The sequence below is a fragment of the Lampetra fluviatilis genome, chromosome 56 (genome assembly GCF_964198595.1).
Source record: "Lampetra fluviatilis chromosome 56, kcLamFluv1.1, whole genome shotgun sequence".
NCBI classification, from domain to species: Eukaryota; Metazoa; Chordata; class Hyperoartia; order Petromyzontiformes; family Petromyzontidae; genus Lampetra; species Lampetra fluviatilis.
The window spans coordinates 327,282-354,668 of NC_136330.1; positions in this window are offsets into that span (position 1 = coordinate 327,282).

A 27,387-nucleotide genomic window follows, 5' to 3' on the forward strand; every position below is an offset into this window, starting at 1 on the left:
TGGGGAGGGGGCTGGTGGTGGTGGGGGTGGTGGTAGAGGTGGTGGTAGTGGTGCTAGGGGTGGTGGGGAGGGGGCTGGTGGTGGTGGGGGTGGTGGTAGAGGTGGTGGTGGTGGTGCTAGGGGTGGTGGGGAGGGGGCTGGTGGTGGTGGGGGTGGTGGTGGTAGAGGTGGTGGTAGTGGTGGTAGGGGTGGTGGGGAGGGGGCTGGTGGTGGTGGGGGTGGTGGTGGTGGTAGAGGTGGTGGTAGTGGTGGTAGGGGTGGTGGGGAGGGGGCTTGTGGTGGTGGGGGTGGTGGTGGTGGTAGAGGTGGTGGTAGTGGTGCTAGGGGTGGTGGGGAGGGGGCTGGTGGTGGTGGGGGTGGTGGTGGTGGTGGTGGTAGAGGTGGTGGTGCTAGGGGTGGTGGGGAGGGGGCTGGTGGTGGTGGGGGTGGTGGTGGTGGTGGTAGTGGTGGTAGGGGTGGTGGGGAGGGGGCTGGTGGTGGTGGGGGTGGTGGTAGAGGTGGTGGTGCTAGGGGTGGTGGGGAGGGGGCTGGTGGTGGTGGGGGTGGTGGTAGAGGTGGTGGTGGTGGTGCTAGGGGTGGTGGGGAGGGGGCTGGTGGTGGTGGGGGTGGTGGTGGTGGTAGAGGTGGTGGTAGTGGTGGTAGGGGTGGTGGGGAGGGGGCTGGTGGTGGTGGGGTGGTGGTAGAGGTGGTGGTGGTGGTGCTAGGGGTGGTGGGGAGGGGGCTGGTGGTGGTGGGGGTGGTGGTGGTAGAGGTGGTGGTAGTGGTGGTAGGGGTGGTGGGGAGGGGGCTGGTGGTGGTGGGGGTGGTGGTGGTGGTAGAGGTGGTGGTAGTGGTGCTAGGGGTGGTGGGGAGGGGGCTTGTGGTGGTGGGGGTGGTGGTGGTGGTGGTAGAGGTGGTGGTAGTGGTGCTAGGGGTGGTGGGGAGGGGGCTGGTGGTGGTGGGGGTGGTGGTGGTGGTAGAGGTGGTGGTGGTGGTGCTAGGGGTGGTGGGGAGGGGGCTGGTGGTGGTGGGGGTGGTGGTGGTAGAGGTGGTGGTAGTGGTGGTAGGGGTGGTGGGGAGGGGGCTGGTGGTGGTGTGGGTGGTGGTGGTGCTGCTAGGGGTGGTGGGGGTGGGGCTGGTGGTGGTGGGGGTGGTGGTGGTGGTGGTGGTAGAGGTGGTGGTAGTGGTGGTAGGGGTGGTGGGGATGGGGGTGGTGGTAGGGGTGGGGGTGGTGGTAGGGGTGGTGGTGGTGGGGGTGGTGGTGGTGGTAGAGGTGGTGTAGTGGTGGTAGGGCTGGTGGTGGTGGGGGTGGTGGTAGAGGTGGTGGTGGTGGTGGTAGGGGTGGTGGGGAGGGGGCTGGTGGTGGTGGTGGGGGTGGTGGTGGTGCTGCTAGGGGTGGTGGGGATGGGGCTGGTGGTGGTGGGGGTGGTGGTGGTGGTGGTAGAGGTGGTGGTAGTGGTGGTAGGGGTGGTGGGGAGGGGGCTAGTGGTGGTGGGGGTGGTGGTAGAGGTGGTGGTGGTGGTGCTAGGGGTGGTGGGGAGGGGGCTGGTGGTGGTGGGAGTGGTGGTGGTGGTAGATGTGGTGGTAGTGGTGGTAGGGGTGGTGGGGAGGGGGCTGGTGGTGGTGGGGGTGGTGGTGGTGGTAGAGGTGGTGGTAGTGGTGGTAGGGGTGGTGGGGAGGGGGCTGGTAGTGGTGGGGGTGGTGGTGGTGGTACAGGTGGTGGTAGTGGTGGTAGGGGTGGTGGGGAGGGGGCTGGTGGTGGTGGGGGTGGTGGTGGTAGAGGTGGTGGTAGTGGTGGTAGGGGTGGTGAGGAGGGGGCTGGTGGTGGTGGTGGTGGTAGAGGTGGTGGTAGTGGTGGTAGGGGTGGTGGAGAGGGGGCTAGGGGTGGTGGGGAGGGGGCTGGTGGTGGTGGTGGTGGTAGAGGTGGTGGTAGTGGTGGTAGGGGTGGTGGGGAGGGGGCTGGTGGTGGTGGGGGTGGTGGTGGTGGTAGAGGTGGTGGTAGTGGTGGTAGGGGTGGTGGGGAGGGGGCTGGTGGTGGTGGGGGTGGTGGTGGTGGTGGTGGTGGTGCTGCTAGGGGTGGTGGGGGTGGGGCTGGTGGTGGTGGGGGTGGTGGTGGTGGTAGAGGTGGTGGTAGTGGTGGTAGGGGTGGTGGGAATGGGGGTGGTGGTAGGGGTTGGGGTGGTGGTAGGGGTGGTGGTGGTGGGGGTGGTGGTAGAGGTGGTGGTAGTGGTGGTGGGGGTTGTGGTAGAGGTGGTGGTGGTGGTAGGGGTGGTGGGGAGGGGGCTGGTGGTGGTGGGGGTGGTGGTGGTGGTAGAGGTGGTGGTAGTGGTGGTAGGGGTGGTGGGGAGGGGGCTGGTGGTGGTGGTGGTGCTGCTAGTGGTGGTGGGGGTGGGGCTGGTGGTGGTGGGGGTGGTGGTGGTGGTGGTAGAGGTGGTGGTAGTGGTGGTAGGGGTGGTGGGGATGGGGGTGGTGGTAGGGGTGGGGGTGGTGGTAGGGGTGGTGGTGGGGGTGGTGGTGGTGGTAGAGGTGGTGGTAGTGGTGGTAGGGCTGGTGGTGGTGGGGGTGGTGGTAGAGGTGGTGGTAGTGGTGGTAGGGCTGGTGGTGGTGGGGGTGGTGGTAGAGGTGGTGGTAGTGGTGGTAGGGGTGGTGGGGATGGGGGTGCTGGTAGGGGTGGGGGTGGTGGTAGGGGTGGTGGTGGTGGGGGTGGGGGTGGTGGTGGTGGTGGTGCTGCTGCTAGGGGTGGTGGGGGTGGGGCTGGTGGTGGTGGGGGTGGTGGTGGTGGTGGTGGTGGTAGAGGTGGTGGTAGTGGTGGTAGGGGTGGTGGGGATGGGGGTGGTGGTAGGGGTGGGGGTGGTGGTAGGGGTGGTGGTGGTGGGGGTGGTGGTGGTGGTAGAGGTGGTGGTAATGGTGGTAGGGCTGGTGGTGGTGGGGGTGGTGGTAGAGGTGGTGGTGGTGGTGCTAGGGGTGGTGGGGAGGGGGCTGGTGGTGGTGGTGGTGGGGGTGGTGGTGGTAGAGGTGGTGGTAGTGGTGGTAGGGGTGGTGGGGAGGGGGCTGGTGGTGGTGGGAGTGGTGGTGGTGCTGCTAGGGGTGGTGGGGGTGGGGCTGGTGGTGGTGGGGGTGGTGGTGGTGGTGGTGGTAGAGGTGGTGGTAGTGGTGGTAGGGGTGGTGGTGGTGGTGGTGGGGGTGGTGGTGGTGGTAGAGGTGGTGGTAGTGGTGGTAGGGGTGGTGGTGGTGGGGGTGGTGGTAGGGGTGGGGTGGTGGTAGGGGTGGTGGTGGTGGGGGTGGTGGTGGTGGGGGTGGTGGTGGTGGGGGTGGTGGTAGAGGTGGTGGTAGTGGTGGTAGGGGTCGTGGTGGTGGGGGTGGTGGTAGGGGTGGGGGTGGTGGTGGTGGGGGTGGTGGTGGTGGTAGAGATGGTGGTAGTGGTGGTAGGGGTGGTGGGGAGGGGGCTGGTGGTGGTCGTGGGGGCGGTGGTGGTGGTGGTGGTAGGGGTGGTGGTAGTGGTGGTAGGGGTGGTGGGGATGGGGGTGGTGGTAGAGGTGGTGGTAGTGGTGGTAGGGGTGGTGGGGATGGGGGTGGTGGTAGAGGTGGTGGTAGTGGTGGGGGTGGTGGTGGGGGTGGTGGTGGTGGTGGTGGTGCTAGGGGTGGTGGGGGTGGGGCTGGTGGTGGTGGGGGTGGTGGTGGTGGTAGAGGTGGTGGTAGTGGTGGTGGGGAGGGGGCTGGTGGTGGTGGGGGTGGTGGTGGTGGTAGAGGTGGTGGTAGTGGTGGTAGGGGTGGTGGGGAGGGGGCTGGTGGTGGTGGGGGTGGTGGTGGTGGTAGAGGTGGTGGTAGTGGTGGTAGGGGGGGTGGGGAGGGGGCTGGTGGTGGTGGGGGTGGTGGTAGAGGTGGTGGTGGTGGTGCTAGGGGTGGTGGGGAGGGGGCTGGTGGTGGTGGGGGTGGTGGTGGTGGTAGAGATGGTGGTAGTGGTGGTAGGGGTGGTGGGGAGGGGGCTGGTGGTGGTGGGGGTGGTGGTGGTGGTGCTGCTAGGGGTGGTGGGGGTGGGGCTGGTGGTGGTGGGGGTGGTGGTGGTAGAGGTGATGGTAGTGGTGGTAGGGGTGGTGGTGGTGGGGGTGGTGGTAGGGGTGGGGTGGTGGTAGGGGTGGTGGTGGTGGGGGTGGTGGTGGTGGTGGTGGTGGTGGTAGAGGTGGTGGTAGTGGTGGTAGGGGTCGTGGTGGTGGGGATGGTGGTAGGGGTGGTGGTGGTGGGGGTGGTGGTGGTGGTGGTAGAAGTGGTGGTAGTGGTGGTAGGGGTGGTGGTGGTGGGGGTGGTGGTAGGGGTGGGGGTGGTGGTAGGGGTGGTGGGGGTGGTGGTGGTAGAGGTGGTGGTAGTGGTGGTAGGGGTGGTGGTGGTGTGGGTGGTGGTAGAGCTGGTGGTAGTGGTGGTAGGGGTGGTGGGGGTGGTGGTGGGGGTGGGGGTGGGGGTGGTGGTGGTGGTAGAGGTGGTGGTGGGGGTGGTGGTGGTGGGGGTGGGGGTGGGGGTGGTGGTGGTGGGGGTGGTGGTGGTGGTGGTGGTGGTAGAGGTGGTGGTAGTGGTGGTAGGGGTCGTGGTGGTGGGGATGGTGGTAGGGGTGGTGGTGGTGGGGGTGGTGGTAGAAGTGGTGGTAGTGGTGGTAGGGGTGGTGGTGGTGGGGGTGGTGGTAGGGGTGGGGGTGGTGGTAGGGGTGGTGGGGGTGGTGGTGGTAGAGGTGGTGGTAGTGGTGGTAGGGGTGGTGGTGGTGTGGGTGGTGGTAGAGCTGGTGGTAGTGGTGGTAGGGGTGGTGGGGGTGGTGGTGGGGGTGGGGGTGGGGGTGGTGGTGGTGGTAGAGGTGGTGGTGGGGGTGGTGGTGGTGGGGGTGGTGGTGGTGGTAGTGGTGGTAGGGGTGGTGGTGGTGGGGGTGGTGGTAGGGGTGGGGGTGGTGGTAGGTGTGGTGGGGGTGGTGGTGGTAGAGGTGGTGGTAGTGGTGGTAGGGGTGGTGGTGGTGTGGGTGGTGGTAGAGCTGGTGGTAGTGGTGGTAGGGGTGGTGGGGGTGGTGGTGGGGGTGGGGGTGGTGGTGGTGGTAGAGGTGGTGGTGGGGGTGGTGGGGGTGGTGGTGGTGGTAGTGGTGGTAGTGGTGGTAGGGGTGGTGGTGGGGGTGCATGAGCCGCCCCGTGCTCGTGAACTTCGAGAGACCGCCGTTGGCAGAGGTGCATGCTCGGCTTTAAAAGCTCTCATCCCCGCATCATCATCATCAGCAGCAGCCACCATCAGTCCACAGCTGGCTGAGATGCCTCGCCAAGCCGTCGCCGTGTCCCCACGTGAGCCCCGTCTCTGGTTGAAGCGGTCCCAGAGCCCGCCTCCACTGTTGGACTCCGCGCTCTGCCCTGCAGGCCGCGGCCACACCTGAAGGATCAGTTGCGTGCAACTTGGTTGAGTGCACTGTGGTTGCACGCAACTGAATAATGTACGAGTGACCGCCTCGGCAACCAGTTGCAGGCGCTATAGGCAGACACTACTCTCAAGCATCAGACTCTCTATAATGTTTATTTAAACTGGAAGAATCCGATGAGCTATGAAGCTCCTTTTCAGAAATATCCATCGATCATTTCAGCGATTTGCAGTGAAGTGTTTCACCGCGTGACACATTTGCGAACTGTGATTGCGTGTTCCAATCCTGAATCCGCTGATGCATTTCCTTGCTGCGAAGCGACTCGCTCTGATGTTGCCAAAGCGGTCGCGGGCGACTCGGGGATCCGCGGCGGAAACTAGTGGCGACGTTTCGCTCCCCGGCTGTCACACGGCCAGAAACAAACAGCACTGTCCAGCTCGTAATAGCCAGGAGTAGCCAGGTCTCTTGAATTGGGCAAGGAGACGATGGGCCTGTGTGCGCACGCGCGTGTGGTGTGTGCGTGAGATGCGTAGGTGTGAGATGTGGGTATTCAAGATGTGTGTGTGAGAGATGTGTGTGTGTGTGTATGCGATGTGTGTGTGTGTGCGTGTGATGTGCTCACTCTTACTTTTACCTCTTGGCTCTTTCTCACGTTCGTTTGAAACGAGATCTGTGCGAGTGTCACCGCCGTCACTTCGGGCGCTGCCGACGACTCGGCTCGCTGCCCCACGGCCCCACCGCCTCTCCCCGCTGTGCAGCGCCTCGTGCGGGGCAGGGCGGGGGCAGGGTGAGGGCAGGGCGGGGGCAGGGTGGGGGCAGGGCGGGGCAGGGCAGTGGGAACGCTGGCGCCTCATGTCAAGAAGGGCCTGGGTTCGATTCCCGACTCGGGCACTTTTCTGTGTGGATGTTGCGCTCTCTCCCTCTGCTCTGCACGGGGGTTCTCCGCGTTCCCGGGGTTCCTCCCATAGCTCAACTACACCTCGATGTCACCGGTATTGACCAAATAAACAGCACACACAGCGACATCGCAATGGACTGCGAAAACCTGGCAGGACCCTCCTTTAAACGGCCACGAGACTCAGTAAGGCTTTCCTGGATAAAAACGCGAAATTACATATATATACAAAATTACGAATAATGATGAGCAGTTCCACATTTCCGGACACTGTTAAGTATGATTGTCAAGTGGCGTTTGTGCGGTGTATAGACGCATTCGCACCGTGATTCAGATTGTAGCTAAAGATGATGATGGTTGTGATGGCTCTAATTGGAACTGGACACTTTCTGTAAATGATGAGAAAATTCCAATATCGGATTTGCTGGAAGCAGACTAGAAACAGCGGCAACAGCAGCAGCGCCAAGGTGCGCTGCTGCTGTTGTTACAGCATGAGGGCACCAATCCCACTCACGTGCTCTCAGCCTTGTCTAGACCACCAGCTCAGCGCAGAGCCGAAAGTGTCAGGCGGTGGTCCAAACAACAGCGCAGAAACACTTTCAGCTCTCGTGGTATCTGAGGGCATCAGCCATGCAAATCCAATGGTCACGTGGCACGCACGCAAGGCATGGTATGGCAGGAGCCGTGCTTCCCCGCTGTTGGTGACCAGCAGCAGCCCATTGTCAGCGCGTGGATATTTCCTGACGATGGCCCTGCGAGTAAACGTCACGGGCCGGTGTTGTCATCTCCTAGACGCAGACTCCGGGAGCCGGTGGAGGAGAAACAAAAGTGTTACGTGGCGCTCGCTGTTCTGTTGTAATCTTTACGTTCGTCCCGTGCTCCGGGGCTGAGTGGGTTCGGGCTCGGGGAGAGAGGGAGAGACCTTTTGTGTCCCGTGCTGTCGCCTGTTATGACATTAATATATTTAGAGGACATCAGAAAATCATGAATACTTTAACACTCGCAAACAATACTCGCCCGTCTGGATCCCAGCGAGGAATCTCACGAGAGAGAGTGATTAATGGGTGCTTGTGTGTTACCTGCGGTTTCCCAGGTTATGCCGGCGTATTCTCTCCGCGGCCATCATTAAGGCCCGCCACTCATGTGCTCGCACTCGGATGATGAAGAGGGCCCGGCACGCTCGTCCCTGGCACGGTTTGAGTGTCCGCACCAGCGGTCCCCACTCTCCTGGAGCCGCGCGCTCCGCTCGCCGTCACCACTCGGAGCATTATCACGGACCCGCCGTGTCCGCCAACAGCCGTGGCTTTCTGCACGGAAACCGATCTCAAAAATGCCGTCATTCTCTTTATTTGAAAGCCATGAATTCCCATCAAGGTGTGTTTATTCGATAAATAGTTGTGCCGATGGGCAGTTCCAAAAAGTTTGGCGTTTGTGAAAATAATCCGAGTTGTGTTTTCCCCGTGCTCGCGTGGATTTTTCTCTCGGTACTCTTAGTTTTACCTCCACATTTATAAACATGGGTCTCTAGTATTTCTCTGATACAAATTTCCACGCGATAACAAACTTCGTCGAGCTATCATTTGTGGGCAGGTCGCTTCTGAAAAAGAAGCAATCTAGCTCAGTGGGCCTCACCTGGTAAAATAAAAATAGTTAAATATTTATCCACAAGAGTCCGCAGAGTGCCTCCTCCGGGCCGGCGGAGCCCGGCTCGGGCCTGCTGCTCGAGGCGGCGACTGAAACGCGATTTCTTTCTCTCTGCGTGGAGACGCCCAACATAATTCCGCTTCGAGATGCTTTTACTCAAAGTGTTTCCCCTATAGCACCGGCCAGTGCAGCTGCCTATTATTAATGATTGCGCACGTGATACGCGCATACACATCGTGTAATCGGTTTACATGACGACTGCGGCCACTAGAGGCCGCTACATTAACTTCTGCGTTAAGAATCTGGAGAATCTGCCCTTGAATTGGATCGCGACCCTGCATCGCGCGCAATAGGTTTCCACCTCGTGCCGTCTTGCGGGGACTCAACACGCCAGAGGGAACTCACGGCGCAGGCTGCAGTTTGAGTCAACGGCACAGCAAAGAGAGGGCGCTTCCGTAAGAGGTGTCTTCACGATTTCAGCTCAGGGAACGAACACAGCTGGACAAACGAGATGGGCCAAAGAAAAGCGACACCCGGAACAAAGGAGACGGAATCGGATCCATTCCTTCATCGAATCGGGACCGAACATTGTGAGGCTGGGAACGGGCGGCTCTGGCGGAATTGTAAAAAGCCGAATACAGCATGAAGGGAATGGCCACAGCGAAGCCTCGCAGTGCCCCCCCCCCCCCCCCCGGGGATCGGGGGGCCGACAGCGCCACCCGCAAGGGGGGCGCAAGACTCGAGGTGCTCGTGGTGTGCGCCAGCTGCTTCGTGTGAATATTGCACAGGCGCCCGGCCCAACGTGAAATATTAATCGCCCCCATGCGAATGTGATCACTCGGGTCTGCCCCACTCAATGGATAATGTCTCAATAGTGTCTCAATAGCAGATCGCATGACGCACTTCTGCGCCATCTCACACTGATACCGCGCGTTTTTAAAAAATGTAAATCAGTCTGTACGCGCAAAGCCCATCATGTTTCAAATCCACTGCTGGATGATGAGGGTCGTGGGGGTCCAATGTACTGTGCACCCGTCGTATACCCAGTGGCGGATGTGGCGCGTGCTTTAGATGTGTGTCAGCACGCGAACAGTCAGTCACGTGGTGTGAACAGTCACGTGGTGTGAACAGTCACGTGGTGTGAACAGTCACGTGGTGTGAACAGTCACGTGGTGTGAACAGTCACGTGCCACACGTGTGTGTGTGTGTGGCACACACACACACACGTGTGTGTGTGTGGTACAGGTGTGTGTGGTACAGGTGTGTGTGGTACAGGTGTGTGTGGTACACACACGTGTGTGTGGTACAGGTGTGTGTGGTACAGGTGTGTGTGGTACAGGTGTGTGTGGTACAGGTTTGTGTGGTACACACACGTGTGTGTGGTACAGGTGTGTGTGGTACAGGTGTGTGTGGTACAGGTGTGTGTGGTACAGGTGTCTGTGTGTGTGGTACACGTGTGTGTGTGACACACGTGTGTGTGTGGTACAGGTGTGTGTGGTACAGGTGTGTGTGTGTGTGTGGTACAGGTGTGTGTGGTACAGGTGTGTGTGTGTGTGGTACACGTGTGTGTGTGGTACAGGTGTGTGTGGTACAGGTGTGTGTGTGTGTGGTACACGTGTGTGTGTGACACACGTGTGTGTGTGTGGTACAGGTGTGTGTGGTACAGGTGTGTGTGTGGTACAGGTGTGTGTGTGGTACAGGTGTGTGTGTGGTACAGGTGTGTGTGTGTGTGTGGTACACGTGTGTGTGTGGTACAGGTGTGTGTGGTACAGGTGTGTGTGTGTGTGGTACACGTGTGTGTGTGACACACGTGTGTGTGTGGTACAGGTGTGTGTGGTACAGGTGTGTGTGTGGTACAGGTGTGTGTGGTACAGGTGTGTGTGGTACAGGTGTGTGTGTGTGTGTGGTACACGTGTGTGTGTGGTACAGGTGTGTGTGGTACAGGTGTGTGTGTGTGTGGTACACGTGTGTGTGTGACACACGTGTGTGTGTGTGGTACAGGTGTGTGTGGTACAGGTGTGTGTGTGGTACAGGTGTGTGTGGTACAGGTGTGTGTGTGTGGTACAGGTGTGTGTGGTACAGGTGTGTGTGGTACAGGTGTGTGTGTGTGTGGTACAGGTGTGTGTGGTACAGGTGCACGCGCTGCACTCCGCGTGCGAGTGTCCGGCCCGACGGGAGCTGCGGCAGGCGGCGGCGTCGCTCTCCCAGGCGGTCACCCCCCCACCCCCCTCCCCCCACGTGATTGGCCGTGTCGGGTTACCCCCTCCCCCACCCAAACCAGCACCCACCCCTCCACCACCACAACCATGACGCGCCACTCCAACAACAACAACAGCAGCAGCAGCCATTCGCCTCTAAGTGGCCGTGACATCACCACGGCGCGTGTGCCAGGCTTGGTGCACCTTGAAGCTTGGTGCACTCAGGAGATCACGTGACAGACCCAGGTGTCGTGGTTTACCGAGTTGACTCGCAGATGCACCACCACCTGTGCCCCCTACTGTTTACACTTTCTGCAGTTTAGTTGATCGGCGCTGCGCTCGTTGTTGTGAGCGTCGCTCCTCTGCCCTCCGCTATTGCTGGAGGGCAGCTCCCTCCTCCAACCTCCCAGCGATGACCTCCTGCACGAGTCACAACGACGCCCCGTGTCGTCTTTAAGAGACCGTCGGGGCAAATGCTACGAGCGAGCACATGTGACGCTGGTACGGCACTCCAGGGACTGGGTGGGCAATGTTACACTTGCACATCTTTGTCTTAGACCGCACCAGGTACTCGTTTAATGCTGAGTCGACCTAGGGGAGGCCCAGAACCGGTTCAGACCGATGTTGGCCCTGAGCGAAAATCAACTTCGCGGGGCCGCCAGGTTCGTAGCACATCGCGCTAACCACGAGCGCCACCGTCCCCCTTCTGGCCTCCTCCGCACACAGGGGCATCACGACGAGGGGGACGCCTGCCCCTCTCGCGGCTCTCTGCACCGATCGCCACCGCAGCCGCGCGGCTTCAAGTGGCGGCAGCAGCAGCAGCAGCAGCGAGCGCTCTCTGTGGTCAACAACGACGCGCCGGCAGCTGCACCCGGGGATTGAGAGACTTCAGCAATCGGTGGCCAAGCGCCGCGCCGCTCCGAATCTCCCACGCGCCGCTCGGCGTCTCTGCGGCCACTTGAAGGGCAGATGGCTGCTGAGGGCCCTGCGGTGGTTGGTCTCGCGGAGACGCGACGAGGACGCGGCGCGCACGACGAGCGAGCGGAGCGCGCCGCGTTTATGAAACTTGTCGCGCAATCCGCGAGCCGGCCCCGTGCAGACACAAGACTTTGGATTCCGCCCAAGCGAGGCGAGAGTTTGTCTCGCACAATCGTGGCCCCTTCCCGAATCCCCCGAACCAACGCGCCGCTCTCCAGCGTGCCGCGCGCTGTTCGGGACACGGTGTCCGACGTTTCGCTCCAGTGTTTGCTGAGCTAAATTCCGACCCGATAAATGCTCGCTAGCAAGACTTTCCCGAACAATCCGTATGGCTACATGGGGATCATCCTTCCCTCTGTCTGTGCTTGCATGCGTGTGTGTGTGTGACGGGGAGCCGTAGTTGCATTGTTAACGCACTGCGATACGGACCCGGCAATCTTCGTTCTATTCTCGCTCATGACCAACGGAAGTTGCGACTCTCTCAACCTATTTCTGGGCTTCCGTTAGGTCGTCTCAGCCTGTAATGAATACCTGGGGCGGTGTATAACCATCCGTCTTGGGGAGACAAAGGCGACCGAACGTGGTGCTGGCCACCCACTCCTCCGTGTGCCGTGCCGATCTTCATAGGTGCTCGCTAACATCACTGGCCCCAATAGTCTGTTAAAGGTTAGACGGGGGGATTGTGTTTGTCTTTGTATTGTCTGCGAGTGATGTGCTCACTCTTACTTCTACCTCTTGGCTCTTTCTCACGTTCGGCTGAAACGAGATCTGCGTGAGTTCCACCGCCTTCACGTCGCGCGCTGCCCGCTTCTGCCTCTTGAACGCGCGGCTCGTTTGGCTTGGGCCACAGTACGGCCACCCACTAGGGCCGCGACCCGGGGAGAATGAACGCTGTGCACCCTCTCTCGACGAGCCAGAATTGCTCGAAGAATTCCACGGTGTCGGATGTACTCGGACGTTTTCATCCACGCTTGTGACTCGTAACCACAGCGAGCGCTACTTTGGATGTGGTGTGCCGGGCACCGACATATCGTGTGCCGTGCCAGCCTTCATCGGTGCTACTCCCGAGCAGAACTTTCCTCAACTGTCCGTGAACGTTATACGGTGGATCTTTGTGTTTGTGTGTGCGTTTACACGTGCACCGGTTGCATGTGTGTACGCATTTTTTATTAGGGTTGCTAAACGATTGCAGCCAAACCGGTAACCGTTTTCACGATTGGTTGTTGGGTCACACACAAGTTGTGAAACTCTCTTCCCGTGGGCGTCAAGGAGGTTCCGTGCCGTGGCTCGCCAGAAGAACGTGGAATAATCTCCATCTGTTCAATCTGTGTGGGATTTTCTGAGTGTTCTGGTTTCCTCTCACGTATAAACGCTCATTAATTGGCTCAAGACATTGATATGAAGAGGACCGCAGAGCTTGGGAAATTGTTGTTGCTGGCTCACTGCCTCTCTGCTCGTATGTGGCCTCTGAGCCGTTGTCCTCTCTCTTCAGGGAATGAGAAAATCCCGTGCGGTGTCGCGTACAAGTTGACATCATCATCATCATCATAAAATTATTCGTACCGGTTTTGAAAGTCCGGAATGCACTTATTTGGTGAATACTCATGAAGGTTGATGGCGAGTGAAGGTGCAGCCCTGCAAGTTCTCACTGACACCACCGCTGGGGGAAGGGTCTCCACTAGAGGGAGCTCTAGAGGTTATTTGGCCTACTCTTCCATTTCATTACCCTAGCGCATGCAACCTGTCGATGGGCTGGTCGGTTTAAAAAGGTAAACATGCTGTGTTCACTGCGAGACTTCTGTAACCGGTTTGTACCGGTTTTATTGACAAAATAAAACGACGTTAACAGCCAGAGTGTATCCGTACCGATGTGAGCGCGCTTGCGCACCTACGTGTGTATATGCGCCAATATGTGTGTGCGCACGTGTGCGTCTATGTGCGTACCTCTGTGGGTACGTGTGTGTGCGCGCGCGCGTGTGTGTGTGAGTGACGCACGGTCCCTTTCACTGCCTTCTCCAGAGCCCGCGCGCCTCATTACGGGCGGCATGAATAGAGGCGCCCAGACAGATGGGGCCCGCGCTGCGACGCTCGCGACGCTCTCCGGCGCTGCGGCGCCCGCGCCGCACAAAGACACTTGTAACCGCTCGCCGGGATCAGCCGCCCGGGACGCGCGGCGCACAAGCGACGCCTCTAACGAGCTCGGCCCTAAAGCCGCCCGCGTGAATGGCTCTCTCTCTCTCTCTCTCCCCGCGTGTACACAATGCACACGAGCCAGTGCGTGAGCGAGCGAGAGAGAGCGAGCGAGCGGTGTAAACTCTGCTCGTGGTGTACAAGGGCGCGCGAGCGAGCAGAGATTGCAGTTCAGGTGAACGGCGCTGATTCCCGAGAGGGGCCCAGCCGCTGTGGGTGGCGTGGGTGTCCAGACACCGCCGACACCACCCCTAGATACGGCTACGGGACACCCCTCCCTTCACGGAGCCCGCACTCACCAGCGTGGTAAAGTATGGTCAAATAACCCCATGACCCACAAGGCATGCGGAAACCATCATCCAGCAGTGGATTGGCAAGGGGCTATAACTAATTAATAATGATTTAAGAGAAACTCACGAATAAATGGCCAACATTTATCTCGTGTGTTTCTCCCTTGGACGATGTGACACATGTTGTTGACGATGCGGATGCAATCAGCGCGCGTGCTGCAGCTGCTGCTGGGTGGATCGTCACATTTCGTGCGAGCTGCGGGCGGCTTTGGGCCCACGGCTTTCAGCTAGCAGTTGGATTGCTCATGGCTGGCGGTGACGACGATAGCGGCGATGAGCACGTTACACCGCGCGTGCGTCTTGACCAGCGAACCCGGCGCGTCTCGCCACGGTCTCATCCAGCAGCGGATAATCAGGGCTTGGCTCGGTGGCGGTGGATGAGTTCGGAGCGCCGCGTCCGCAGCGCTCGCTGTCAGCTGCGGGAGCTGGCGGTGAAACGCGAGCCGGGAGCCTCGGGCCCGGAGTCCCGGCTCATCGCGGGTATTTACCTCTCACACAGGACACCCTTACCGAGAGACATCCCCCATTGTGGAGCGGCACTCGGTGCTGCTGGGGGCCCCGGGGAAATTCGACCCCACAAAGAGGCGCGAGGAGAGGAGAGAGGAGGCGAGCGAGAGACGAAGTGGGGGGGGGGGGGCGATGGATGTTGCTCTGCATCGTTTTACCAAAAATTACGCGGCGTATCGCGTGAGTCGCTGACGGTTTTTGTAAACGGGGCCGCGACAGAGAGACAGGGAGACAGAGAGACAGGGAGACAGGGAGACAGGGAGACGAGCCGGCGGCCGAGACGGCGCGACGCGGGGGTGGCGCTGCCGCGCTGCCGCCTGGCCCCGTGTCAGCGGCTGCCATTGTGTGGGCGCAGGGCGCGCATCGCGACGTTGGGAACTCGTTCAGTCCCAGGTCTCTGTCGAGGAAGAGCTTCTCTAATTTGAGCGTTGGGCTTCCTCTTGTTCATGAGGACGCGGGCACGCACGGGTCGATGGGGTGTACGCACACGTGCGGCACCTTCTGCCACTCCACTGTTGGATGAGGGCCTGCCCACACAGTCGTGCGGCGGCTGTCACGCTCGCAAGTGGGGGTTGGCAGCATAGTACAGTACAACGGTGGCTTTCGGTGTACCACATGCTGCTGACAACGTAACCTCGCAGCAGCGGTGCCAGCAGCCTATAGCACCTGTGTGATGCACGGTGGTGGTCGCTCATTCAAGCTCTATCCATGCTCAACCCTGCTCAGCTTCCGAGACGCGATGGGATGGGGCGAGTTGCGGGTGATCCTCCTCTTCCTCCTCCTCCTCCTCAGAGGGAGCGAGGAGGAGGATGAGGAGACGGAGGCCGAGAAACGCGTCCGGCGACGATGTCATCGCCTCCGAGTGCCGGGCTCGCATTCCGTGCCAGGGTCGCATGGCGGCTCCAGGCGCCTCGCTTTGTGGAGCCAGCGAATGATTGGCCACCCTTCGAGCGGCGCTGCGGAGACTCTCCCGAGCGGTGGGGAACGCCGCTCCGCGCACACCTCTCTCGTGCTGGACGAGGGCCAGCGCGCGGCCGAGGAGATTGTCGAGAGGTTCCGTGAGGGTCGCCAGCAGACGGACGGCGGGGATTTTGTGTGTGTGCGTTTAAAAAAAAAACATCTTGAATCGCTGCGGCTTCGTTTCCAGTCAGCTTTGTGCTGTCGGTGTCATCTCCCGAGGCGAAGCGCGAACTCTACGTTTGGAACGTGAAGAGTGATCGGTGCATCGCCCTGTGCCCCCCAGATACCGGGGATCGATCTCAGGGTCAGACTTCGATCCGCTCGGGTGGGCCCTGTCGTGCCCCCACCGAGAGTGATGCTCATCGCGTGGCATTCAAGATCATATTTTGTTGTTCTTTATGATCAGAGCTGGAATTTCTTTCACCCAAGTGCAGTGCGATGGGTGTTCGTGTGCAGCTAGCGGTGGTTGACTGGGCTGAAACCATCAACTCGCTGCACGTGAGAACCTGATTCAATCACGGGCGGGTGAAACTCTGATTCCAACCCAGGGTCTCGTTGATGCTGGGTCAGGGCTCTGACCTCTGACCCAGCCACAGATATAACACTCCGTCGTTTCATCGATTAATAGGAATTCTTACGTTCTCGATACGCGCATAAAATCGTGCAGATAAGAACTTGATTATTTACAGTGGATACGCAAACACGACGCTATTATTACATTCAGATCGAGCAGGGCGAGGACAAACACAAACAAACACAAACATAAATGAAAACAATACAAACGAAACGGTGAAAAATAAGGGAATGACGGTGGATCGATTAAAGCGATGAAATCAATTCCCACGCTCGCGACACTCGGCTCCTGCCCAGCTGGCCAGCACGCTGTTGCTCAGCGGGTCACCTGACCCCCGCAGCCCCTCCAGGGGGCTTCCTCCACCCACGAGTCTTGTAAAGCGACTGCGCTGGCGCAGTTGCCCGCGCACACAGCGACCCGAGCTCGAGTTGCAGCCACGGCCACCATCAGTGGTGATTCACAGCCGAACCGGTTCCGGTCTCCACCTCAGCAGCTCGCAGTCAGTCACAGCGTGCACGCCACCCAGCACCCATGCCGCCACCTCGTTGAAGGGAGAAACACGCCGATGTCCCTCGATCTTCGTCCAAAACCGCGTGGGTGCCTCTGGGCCACTCGTGGCCACGTGGTGGGCATCTGGGCAGCGACGACAGCTACCACAGTGGCCGCACCTGTGCCCCGTGCCCTTGCTCGGCGGCTCAATCGGACGGGGCCGCCGGATCCCTGGCGCAGCTCCCGACGCGACCCTAATCCGCGTAGAATGATTAGCGGCCACCACCACGACGATGATGAGGACGATGAGGATGATGAGGATGATGAGGATGATGAGAATAGTTAAACACTCGGCGGGGCCAACAAAGAGGACCTTTTATTGGCCCGAGGCCCTCTCCTGCACCACGCGCTCTTCCGGCGTTACCGACGGGGAGCGCGCGCGTGTGAGCGGGGGGGGGGGGGGGGCTGTGTGGTCCCCCTTGCGAGCGGAGGGGGGGCCTGTGTGGTCTCCCTGTTGTCGGTGTTTGCGGTGAGCTGAGACATTTCCAGTGACGCACGCGGATGGGACCGCCGGCGGCCGGATGTGTGAGCGTGCCTCCTGCCGAGAGGCGATGCTGATGCTGATGATGCTGCTGATGATGTTGCTGATGATTCTGCTGCTGATAATGTTGATGATGCTGCTGATGATGCTGATGATGTTGCTGCTGATGATGCTGATGATGCTGCTGATGATGCTGATGATGATGATGCTGCTGCTGATGATGCTGCTGCTGATGATGCTGATGATGATGCTGATGATGATGCTGATGATGCTGATGATGATGCTGATGATGATGCTGATGAGTGTCCTTTGCCTGCCGTGCGTTTTGGAGGCTCCCCAACTCTCAGTCTCAAAGTGTTCATGCGTGGGCACGGCCCTCCCCTCTGTGCGCAACGGAGAGTTACGATCACCTTCGAGTAGACGATCCAATATGAACCGGACGCGTTCTGTAAAGTCGTGCTGCCGTCAGCGGCTTCAGCTCGAACCGGCCGCGTTGATAAAACGAGGCCGCTCAAAACGCGCGTCGTCTGGCGTGTGCCTCGCAAGCGTGGGGGGCCGCGTGGAGCGACGCACGCTGGGAATTACCCCGAGAGACAGAAAGACAAACACACGGATTAGAGAACATAACGCAGATTCGTGGCCTCATTCACACCGTCAAGTGGGGCCTGGGGAGTGCACGTCGACAGATGGGATGGTGGCCCATGATGATGACGAAGGCATCCAGCGTACACGAGACGACGTCCACCGGGGAAATGGAGCGATTAAATCAGCTCGTGTGCAGGTGCCGGGTGGTTTATCACGATCACAGGATCGTTAAACATTTTGGTGGATTGGGGATGCCTTCATCCAGCAGTGGATAGACTATGGCTGATGGCGACTGTGATCGTATCGTGTATTCCGCCTCGTTGCACGCCGCCAGCAGCAGCACGTGATGCTGTCACCGGCGCGTGGCAACTTGACATCTGGCAGCTCAGCCATCGCGATCGACTCGGGGAGGATTCACCCCACAGCGAGGATCGCCTCTGACAACGGCAGCCGAGCCACGAGACGACTCGGTGAGGCGTTCCCGAGTGAACAGGCGGAACAACAAGAACCAGATTCATACGGCGTCACAGTCACGGCGCAGCTGAGTCGCGCGTTAGCCGGAGTCGCGAACACGAAAGGGCCAATCTCTATTGGAAGTTTTCGTGACTGCAGGGATCCATACTCTTTGGTTCTTTCGGTAAAGTCACGTAGGTAGAAAATATAAATAAAATTTTATTTATAAAATTTTAGGTAGAAAATAAAATGTAAATGTATTTATAAAATTTAAATTTTATTTTATTTTAAACGGTAAAGTCACCTACAGCACGTGGCTTTCACCTACGTGACTTTACCGAAAGAACCAAAGAGCACGAGAGGACATTTAGATGCCGCGTGCTCGGAGGGTGCCGCGGGGCCTGCGAGCGGGCGGGGGGGGGTCGCTGTGGCAACGGCCGCGTCCCCGGCGGTGGCCACGCGGCGAGCGGTGGCGGAGCGGGCGCCGCCGCCGCCCCCCCCCCGCGGTCACACAGCTACCCTCCCCGCACTCGCCGACGTGGTCAAGGATGGTCGAGTAACACGACACGTGATGGCAGGGAAACTGACGTTTCGCGCAGTGATCCTGTTTTAAAAGCACACACGTCGTGCCGTGAAGAAGGGCTATCACCCGAAGCATCACGTGTTATATATCTATAGTGTTTACTTTTAATGCGACAGTGTTATTGATGAATGGCCTCCAGGGTGGGAGTCAGCCTCAGGGTAGGAGTGGGCCCCAGGGTGGGCCTCAGGGTGGGAGTGGGCCCCAGGGTGGGAGTGGGCCCCAGGGTGGGAGTGGGCCCCAGGGTGGGAGTGGACCCCAGGGTGGCCTCAGGGTGTGAGTGGGCCCCAGGGTGGGAGTGGGCCCCAGTGTGGGCCCCAGGGTGGACCCCAGGGTGGGAGTGGGCCCCAGGGTGGGGGTGGGCCCCAGGGTGGGAGTGGGCCCCAGGGTGGGCCTCAGGGTGGGAGTGGGCCTCAGGGTGTGAGTGGGCCCCAGGGTGGGAGTGGACCCCAGGGTGGCCTCAGGGTGTGAGTGGGCCCCAGGGTGGGAGTGGGCCCCAGTGTGGGCCCCAGGGTGGACCCCAGGGTGGGAGTGGGCCCCAGGGTGGGCCTCAGGGTGGGCCCCAGGGTGGGCCCCAGGGTGTGAGTGGGCCCCAGGGTGGGAGAAGGCCCCAGGGTGGGAGTAGACCCCAGGGTGGGAGTGGGCCCCGCGACACCGCGACCATCGGCAAGGCACCCGGCTGCTGGGCAATCCAGCCGCCTAATTTAATGTCCGCTCTTAAAAATCTCCCTCCGCGGTTTACTGCCTCCTCCCCCTCCCCCCCCTTGTGTTGTTGCCCCCTGCTGCATTACCCTGGGCCTGCCGCTATCCCACCCCCTGCCCCCCGCCCCAGTGTCCCCCCTCCCTCGGTCCCCTGCTACCCCTCAGTGGTTGTCATGGCGCTCGGGAAGAGCGCGTTAACGATGGCATGCGGAGTGATCCCTGCCGCCGCGCAGCGCTGCTCAGCACCGATTAATCACCGCCGATTAGCTATGGCGCTACACAGGTGCCGCCGTTAAATCATTGCCACTGTGCAGATGGGCCGCAGGGAGCGCGGCAGACTCGGGGGTGGGGGTGGGGCGAGGCGAGTCGATGGCCCTGGTGGTGGCGGTGGTGGTGGTGGTGGTGACGGTGGTGGTGGTGACGTGGTGACGGTGGCGGTGGTGGTGACGGTGGTGACGGTGGCGGTGGTGGTGGTGGTGACGGTGGTGGTGGTGGTGACGGTGGTGGTGGTGACGGTGGTGGTGGTGACGGTGGTGACGGTGGCGGTGGTGGTGACGGTGGTGGTGGTGACGGTGGTGGTGGTGACGGTGGTGGTGGTGACGGTGACGGTGGTGGTGGTGGTGGTGGCGGCGTTGGTTGTGACGCTTTTGTGCATAGGTGGTGTGCATATTCCGGTCATCTCAATCGACCCAGAACACATGGGTCTGTCCTGTGACCTGTCAGCGAGCCTTCCAACACTTTACGTGGCTCCAAAGTGCACCTAGCCTGGCACAAGCGCCGTGGTGACGTTACCACCACTTCGCGGCGAACGGCGGTTGTTGATGTGTATACCCTGGGCCCATGGCAGCCTCGTAGCTGCTATAAGAATAATAATAGCTGCTTTAGAGTAAACATGAATCCGCGCAGTCGGGTTCTGTGTGAAAGGTGAAACGTGAGTCTGGAGGTCCGCGAGCGGCTCCGGGTGGCGGTGTCGGCGGGCACTCGAGGCCTCGTGTGGAGCGTCGCTGCGGGCGAGAGGGGACGATGCCTTCCATTGTCCGCTCGCCGTCTCCGCAGTCACACCGGGACCTATCTTTGATCTTCAAAGTGAAAAAGCAGCTCTGCTTAGATTTTGAGTTAGAAATCTGAGTTCCCGTTCCAGATGAAATGTTTCCCCCACCCAACTTGATTCCAACGGTGCTGTCGGTGTCGTCATGCGATGAAGAGGCGTCCATTGAGAGCTCTCTGCGAGAAGGAGGAGGGCATCACTTTGTGCGTTCGAGAACAAAACCTCACGAGAGCAGTCAGAGGTGACCATGGCGACACCCTCAGCTCGCTGCACTTTAGGGCCCGGTTCAATCACGGGTAGCTGGACCCCGGATTCGAACCCGACTATTCCGCAAAGCCGACTCAGTGCTCTGATCCCGCGACTCCCGGCCCACTTCCAGCCTCAGCTCGAGTAAGACCGCCACCAGCATGGCGCGCCGCTTGGTCACCACTGACTTGCCTGACACAAACACTGAACAAAGTGAACTTGGCATGCGGTGTGTGTGTGAGAGAGAGAGCAGTGTTTGTACTGCACGGGGGGTGGACGTGTTGGCGGGCCACTCGCCAGCGAGATGAATCGACGAGCGAAGGGCGTTGGTGGGGCGATTGCAGCGTCACTGCCCACGGCTGAGTCGTCTCCGTCCTCGGCGTGCGCTCGTGCGTCGCGAGGCTCTGCTTCCCCGAGCGGCTCTCCAATCCACCGATACAGGTGAAGCATTTGTTAGAATCGAAGTTGGCGCTGGGCCGTTTGCGCAGCGCCAATGCGGGGCTTGTTACAAACATTGCGATGGTCTCGGAGCCGCACCCGGACGTCCTCTCAGTGTATCGGAGCCGCACCAGGACGTCCTCTCAGTGTCTCGGAGCCACCCACAGCGGTCGCTCCCCTGCCACCACTCAGGCGAGTGCTGTAGACCTCAACGACGATGCCGGCATAATCACCTGGAGACCTCTGCTTCCTCTCAACGTGCAAAAAATATGGCATTTGTGCGGTGGGGGGGGGGGGCTGCAGTGGCGATCCACACAATTAACTCGGGGGAACTTGGGCCTAATCTCTTCCGAGCTCCAAAAAAACTGGATTACTGGCCGGGCCCACGGGCCCGCAGACCGCTGCTTGAATGGGAGCCCTCGTCAGAGAGACTCGCCGCCGCCGAGGGCCCCGAGGGCTGCACTTTCTTCCCCTCTCCGTCGCAGGAGCTCGTTAGGAGCGCCGTTTTTTACGATCCCTTTGTTGGGCGGTAAGACCCATTCAAGTAAACATTTTAACATCTGTGGGAGAGGAGGGCAGCCCCCCCCTCCCCACCCAGCCCCCCACCCCTACCCCCCTATTAAAACCAGGCTACACGACTGCCAGGACCCACCTCAGTGCTAGGACGACGCGGGCCGCATACCAAGTCCGGCGTGGAGCGGCGTGGCGCTCGCCAACGAAGGCGCTGCCTCAGGGGCGCGCTCATGGCCACGATGGACGTCTCATGAACCACCAGTACCGCAGCAGTGCGCTGATAACAAGTCAACACACCCGTCAATAACAATGCCCTTGCAGAGGTAAACATATTTGGGATGGACGACGTTTCGGGCAATGACTCCTGATAGGAGAGAGCGAGAGACAGGCCAGAGAGGCTGAGGGACTAATAGTTCGTAACGAATGTAACGCACTTAACTACCAACTATTAGTCATGAACACAAAGTTAATTTTAAAATCATCAGAAATAAAATGTGTCATTTGCTGTAGAAAAGCAGTGTCCCCTTCGCACGGCCGCGTCTCCACGCGGACAACAAAAGTGTCACTGAGACAGAAAAACGGCACCATCGCTGACTCATAACCTGTACACGCATACCCCGGCCCGTTCCCACGTGCAGCGTCTCATCAGCATGTTGAAGGGGGCGCATTGTCTGCTAATGTCGCCGTGAGAATGTAGGTCACGTGATTCGGAGACCATCATCCCGTAGTCGCCGACTTGCTGCCCAAAGGATTACAACGAGAGACGTCACCCCATTGGCTGCCCCGAGCAGTGGTGGAAATTCTACATTCCCGTGACAGGGGCCATTCTGCAAGGGACGACAGCCGTTAACGTCCCACATAGTAGTACAGATTTTATTGACCTTGGCCGGCTGATGGGTTATCTGAAACTGAAATGGGGATGTTGCGGCTCTGCGATTGTGCAACGCACGCGCAGGATGGTTTTTAAATGTAACCTTTGAAGCCTCAACAATAGTACATCTGGACATCAAAACTGATTCCTGAAATAGTCTAATCAATTAAGGCGACATCAAACACTCTGTTCATGACTCTAATGAATAAATGAATAATTTGCGGTGAAATATACTGCCTAATTACCTTTCCTTTCCATCAGAGAAATGCAAATAATAAGGGAGGCTACAGAGGAGGGGGTGATGGGGGTGGATTGTAATTTAGCCCTGTTCCTGGTCCAACTTATATACGTCCACTCGGTCAGTCGAGAGACATATATTCGCGTGTTAGAAGGCCACGTGAGTCCAGATTGCACTGTCGTGTTTATAGCACGACAGTACTGAACCCCATCGCACAATTAACTTCCGTTGGGCCCATCAACAGTACAAGATTAGCCCACAGGTACTCCGCTAGAGTTGCCACCTGTCCTGATTTTCCCAAGAGCCTCTTCTTGTCGAGGAGGCAGCTGCTGCTCTTAGAAATCTCTCAATCATCCCGGGAGATTAAACGTCAATAGTCCCGGGTTGTGTCAGCTACGTGCCAGTGAGGTGTGCTTCTTCCATATTAAGGTATTGCGAGATATTCTTAAGCCCATGATGTGTCGCCCCTCTTTTATTGGTTGCAATTGCATTTGACAAATATAACCTCGTCGTCGTACACATCGGATGTGTGATCACAACCGTCACGGTGACGACCCGCACTGGACTCCCCAACGCAGAGGGCTTCATCCGGCCCCGCCATCGACCGTCGAAAGTAGACGCGGGACTTGACCCCGACCGTGCGTGGGCCTCGCCCCGCACGCGCACGGCCCGGTGCCACTCGCGGACCGTCGCGCGCCTGTCCAGGAGGAGGCCTGGCGAGGGCCGATGGATCCCAACACGAGCAGAAATGCTCCATTGATGCTTGTTCAGTCTTCTTTCCTATGGCAGGAGGGATGTGCAAGAGTGTTGGAACGTGTTAGAGTTGAATGTTGTGTCTATTACGCTTGCAAACGATATTCATCCTGGTCACGTGAGTGCTCCCCTGGGTAAATCAAGCGATCTTGAACCTTTTGTATCTGAGAGGGGGCAACCCTCTATCCCGATAAGGACACTGACCCATCGCTGGCCCTTCACGGCAACTCGTGGGGCAACATTACCTCACGCCGTGCCCCGTCAACAGCACAAATGCCAAGAACACAGAGGGCTTGTAAGTATTTATTTTTTCAAAACTCAAGATTGAGGTCGCGTGCAGAAAAATCGCTCTGCAAACACAAAACGCGGTGATCCAGCACAGCCCAGGGGAGGCGGACTTTGTGTGGACAGACAGAGGAGCCTGATTACCCGAGGCCTCACCTCCCGGCCTGTCGCAGAGATCACAACAAATTGCATAACGCGGAGAGGAATGTCATCACGCCGTATCTCCATCTGCCTTCGCGAGCAAGCGAGCGGCATAGAGATGTCACGGCCGAGACGCGTGAGACATAAATAGCTGTGAGCCCCCCCACGTCCCTTGGCAAAAAAATAAAAATACAATATACTGGTTATGGAGATGCATAGTGGAGATAGGCGAGGGTGGGAAGAGAGAGAGGAAGATAGCGCGAGGAGATAGAGGGGGCTGGGAGGGCTTTCATTAAACAGCGGAAATGAAAGTGGGGGTCATGTGGTGACAGGAACTGATACACAGATGAGCACAAAGCGGGGAATGGCTCCAGCTGCCTCCGTGCGGGTGGCTGAGGTCCAGAATTCGTGTTGCAATTATGACGCGTAATTTTTACCGTTTATTCTCTGTTAAGAAACTTTATTTGGACAAAAAAAATCTCGATCGTTGAGATGCATAAACATCCTGTAAATACTTACGGTTTATGAACAAGTGATGCATTCAGATATTGGCTGGACTGATGAACAAATTGAGAGCAAAATCGAGTGAGGTATGTTGATTACAATATTTCGATTCGTGTGCTTGATGAGGCTTTACCGGGACTGAGTTTGGGTCGTAATTCTGGCAACTTGAGCGCGTGACTATTTGTTACGTTCGCTGTGAAGTCGCGAATGCGGCGGCGATGTTCACAGTCGAGAGCTGGGTTCCGGCTCGCCACATACAGGCCGAAGATGCTCCACTGGGCTCGTCGATTCACGCCGCCGCTCTGCTCCCTCGTGGGGAAGTCGCTGTTGGCAAGGGGCCCTCTGAGTGCTGGGCCCACCAAGCCGTCCCGTGTCAACGCCGACTCGTAACCACGTGAGATCTCGTCCCACTGCGGACGAGGGACAGCTCGCTCTGAGCCGGGGTTTGTTTCGCGGGAGGTGATCAACACTACGGACGATCCGCGTTCCGCCTTCCCGGCCGCCTACGAACACGAGAATACAACGCCGAACAATACAATCTGCATATATAGTGTCTAATTAGTGTGTCTAATTAGTTGCTATCTCGTAATGTTGCGTGGCAGTGGCGGGCAATGTGGGCGACGTCACAAGCGTATTTGACGGTTTTGGGAAGAGTGGTTCGGCTTCAACGGTTGACACTCCTCCGTCAATCCACTGCTGGATGAAGGTCTGCTCATGCAGTCTCCCCTCACTTCGACTCTCGACTCCCTCGTGTGGGTGGTGGTTGGGACTCGAGTGACGTGCCGTGCAAGTGGGAGAAAAACACAACGGAATACAATAAAAGTACAATTGACTAAATTGAACTTCGCACAACTGTGAGAACAATTCTCAGCAAGTGGAAGGTTTTACACAAATAATGAAGAGTAGTTTTTCATGTAGCGCCCCATACACCTGGGCGTCATACAGCGCGCTGCTCGCGAGACGTTGGTGTTAAAGTTGATTAATGAAGTCACCACAAACACGGTTTCTAATTTATCTGCGCTCTTCCCTTTACTTTCTTCACATGCGATAGCCACACACTTTTTAGGAAATTCACCAAGTCAGAGATCATTGAACGCACACTTCCCACTCCTACGACCGCTGGATAGGCGCTAATTTTCCAAATTCTCCAAAAGAAATGTGGACTTCCACTTTCCTCTCCGCCGTTTTAAAGAAGTCTCCCGTGTGGACCGCACCGGCGTCGTCGCTTCCATGCCCGCTCAATGGACCCCCCCCCCGCCCCTGCAACTCGCGAGCCCCACCACAATGAGGGCCATTCTTCACCAAGTGGCGGTGATGTCACCGCGCAGCACCGTGCCAGGCGCGGTGAATTCCGACCCAACATTGAGTATTCAGGGCGGACTGACAGCGGATCACGGGACAGACCCAGATGCCGGCCTGAATGATTGGCGTGCGCACCGGGCCCTCTACCCCCTCACCCACCCCCCTTGGCCTCCTCAGCCCCCCCCCCCGTCTCGAGGTTTTGCTCGCCCCACATTGAGCTCCTCTCGTAGCTGCCAGCATTCGTCTCCCACAGAGTCCATCGCTGCCTGCCGTCCCTGTGCCATCATTCACGAATCTGCCTGACACGCGATCTGTGCTGTGCCTCACAGCTCTCCGACGCGTTATTGGGCTGAACCGCGTGTCGGTCCGCACGATGTCCGAAGTTTTTCTCCACGCGCCCGGCTGCTTTTGTCCGCTGGACATCGCCATCGCTGTGCCTTCCAGTCACGCGCCACTCACTCCGGGCCATCGATCGGCCACCCGGAAAACATTCAGTGAGAAATTAAGCCCCGCCGATAGGGCCACTGAAATGTGAATGGGAACACGTGGAGTTGGGCTTCCCGGGACCTTTCTCACTGTCCCCTGTCTCCACACCGAGCTGCTTCATCCCGTGTCTCCCGTGCAGTGCTTCTCGAGACGCCCTGCTGCGGCCTAGCCAAGGGGACCCCCCAGCGACAGCTGCCCCTGTCAAGCGCAAGGTGCACGAAGCGTCGACCTGCAAGTGGCAGTCTCCCGACAGGGGGACGCCGTCGCTACGCCACGTTCCCACTGACTAATTCGCGAGTAATTTTTTATAGCACTCGGTAAAATGGTGCCGTGATGCCAGGAAACATGACCTCATCGTGTTTTCCAATGACGTCACTGGATCTTTGACGTCCACCGCGGAGCAGGCGGGACGCGGAGTCTTTGTGCGGGTGACGCCGCCGCCGCTCGCAAGCCCACGGCGCGAGATCTCAACTCTGCCGTATCGCGCGCATCGCGCCCGTCCCTTCCGCTTTGGAGTCCGACCTTTTCGGGGTCAAACGCTTTGAGTTGCGGCCGCGAAACTTTTTTGTGTTTTTTTATCGGCGACGTGACGTTTGGTCATTTCTTTTTAAAGGCACAAACACCTCCCGCTCACCCTTCGCTGCCCGAAAGGTTGAGCGTGCAACTGCCGATATGGGGGATGCGTGGCAGTGGACGCGTGAATGTCACTTCCCATCTGATACGGCGTGTCGAGCTTTGTGCGCCGTGCGCTGCGTGGGTGTGGGTGACATTTCAAGAGGTTCAGATTGGTATCTGCACTCCCTGTGTGGTGCATGCGAGTGTGTGGGCAGGTACTTGCGCAAGTGTGCGTGCGTGCGTGCACTCGTGTCGTGGCAAACGTGCTGCGTTACGAACCCGGCGATCCGAGTTCGATTCTCGCTCATGGTCACCATCACCAGTGCCGATTATGTGAACCGATGTCCTGAAACTCCCCTAGGTCGAATCAGCCTCAAACGAGTACCTGGTGCGATGTCAACATCGCCACTGGGGAGACAAAGGCGGTCGGGCGTGGTGCTGGCCACCCACCTCCTTGTATTCCGTGCCAGACTTAATATGTACTCGTTGACAGCATTACCCCAATAATTTGTTAAGGACTCTAGGGAAATCGTTGTATCTGTGTGGGATGCGCGCTTGTGTTGGTAGGGTGTCGGCGCATGGGCACGTTTGGAGCCGGCGCGTGAGAGAGGTGGATGCGAGGTCAATGTGGGGGTTTTTCTGTCCGTGTAATAAATAACGACTCCTAGGTACAGCAACGTTGACAGCTGCAATGTGGAGCTAAGGTAATGGACATTGGCAAAGCCACTTCGCGGTAATGTGTTTTTAACACCAGTTCTTTTGGTTTACGTTTGAACACTCCAAAAGTACACAAAGCCCAGTTAAAGTTCAGTAAAAGTAAATAACATTTGATGCAGAAATTAATCATCGTCAGCCATGGTCGACCCACTGCTGGATGACGTCGGCCTCCCCAGACCACCACCACGCAGCGCAGGAGCCGGAGTGAGCTCCTGTTCACAAGAG